This window comes from Urocitellus parryii, unplaced genomic scaffold (assembly GCF_045843805.1).
Source record: "Urocitellus parryii isolate mUroPar1 unplaced genomic scaffold, mUroPar1.hap1 Scaffold_155, whole genome shotgun sequence".
Lineage (NCBI taxonomy): Eukaryota > Metazoa > Chordata > Mammalia > Rodentia > Sciuridae > Urocitellus > Urocitellus parryii.
In genome coordinates, this window is record NW_027552093.1 from 1 (window position 1) to 2,165 (window position 2,165).

Here is a 2,165-nt window from a genome sequence, read left to right on the forward strand (position 1 = left end):
TAACCCTAACACTAAATCTAACCCTAACACTAACCCTAACCCTATCCCTAACCCTAACCCAAACCCGAACCCTCACCCGAAACCTAACCCTAACCCTAACCCTAAAGCTAATCCTAACCTGAACTCTAACCCTAACCCTAACGCTAACCCTAACCCTAACCCTAACATTAACCCGAATCCGAACCCTAACACTAACCCTATCCCTAACACTAACCGTAACCCTTACCCGAACACTAACCCTAATGCTAACCCTAACCCTAACTCTAATACTAACCCTAACCCGAACACGAACCCTAACTCTAAACCTAACTCTAACCCTACCCTAAACCTAAAACTAAACCAAACAAGAACCCTAACCCTAACCCTAACACTAACCCTAACATTAACACTAACCCTATTCCTAACGCGAACCCTAACCCTAACCCTAACCCTAACCTAACCCGCACAATAACCCTAACCCTAACTGTAAACCTAACCGAACCCGAACCCTAATCCTAAACCTAAACCTAATTCTAAATAGAACCCTAACCCTAACCCTAACCCTAACCATAATTCTAACCCTAACCCTAACCCAAAACGTAACCGTAACCCTAACCCTAACCCGAACCCGAACCCGAAGCCTAATCCTAAACATAACCCTAACCCTAACCCTAACCCTAACACTAACCCTCACCCTAAACCTAACCCTAATTCTAACCTGAACCCTCACCCTAACCGTAACCCTAAACCTAACCCTAAACCGAACCCGATCCCTAATCCTACCGGGAACCTTAACCCTAACCCTAAAACTAACCCTAACCTAACCCTAATCCGAACCCTAAACCTTACCCTAACCTTAACGATATCCCGATACCTAATCCTAACCCTAACACCAGCCCTAACACTAACATTAACCATAAACCTAAACCGAAACCTAAACCTTACCCTAAGCCTAACCCTAACCCTAACCCTAAACCTAACCCTAACCTAACGCAAACCTGAACACTAACTCTAACCCTAAACCTAACCCCAACCCGAAATCTAACCCGAACCCTAACCCTACCCCTACCCCTACATCTAAACCTAACCCTAATCCGAATCCTAACACTAAACCTAACCCTAACCGAAACCCTAACCCTAAATGTAAACTGAACTTTAAACCTTACACTATCCCTAACCGTAAACCAAACCCGAAACCTCAACCTAACCTTAACCCTAACCCTAACCCTAACCCTCATCCTAACCTGAACTCTAACACTAACACTAACGCTAACCCTAAAACTAAGCCGATCCCTAAAACTTACCCTAACCCTAAACCGAACCCGAACCCTAACCCTAACCCTTACCCGAACCCGAAACCTAACCCTTTCCCAAAACAGAACCCACACCCGAACCTAACCCAAACCCTAACCCTAACCCGAACTATAATCCTAACACTAACCCTAACCCTAACCCTAAACCTAACCCTAACCCGAACACGATCCCTAACTCTAAAACTAATCCGAACCCGAAACCTAAACCTAACCCTAATCCTAACCCGAAACCGAACCCGAAACCTAACCCTAACCCTAACACTATCTCTAACTCTAACCCTAACCCTAAAACTCACTCTAACCCTAACCCGAAACATAACCCGAATACGAACCCTAACTCTAACCCGAACTCTAAACCTAAACCTAACCCGAACCCTAACCTTAAACCAAACCCGAACACTAACCCTAACCCTAACCCTGACCTAACCCAAACTTTAACCCTAACCCTAACCCTAACCCTAACCCTAACCCAAAACCTAACCCTAACCCGAATCCTAGTCCTAACCCTAACCCGAAACAGAACACTAACCCGGACCCTAACCCTAACCATAACATTAACACTAACCATAACCATATCCCTAACCCTAACCCTAACCCTAACATTAACACTAACCCTAATCCTAACCTGAAACCTAACCCTAACCCTAACCCTAACTCTAATATTAACACTAACCATAACCATAACCCTAAATCTAAACCAAACCCTAACCCCAAACCTAACCCTAACCCTAAACCTAAACCTAACCTGAACCCGAACCCAATTCAGTAACACTAACCCTAACCCTAAACCTAACTCTAAACCTAACTCTATCCCTAACCCTAATCCTAACCCTAACCCAAACCCGAACCCTAACCCAAACCCTAACATTAACA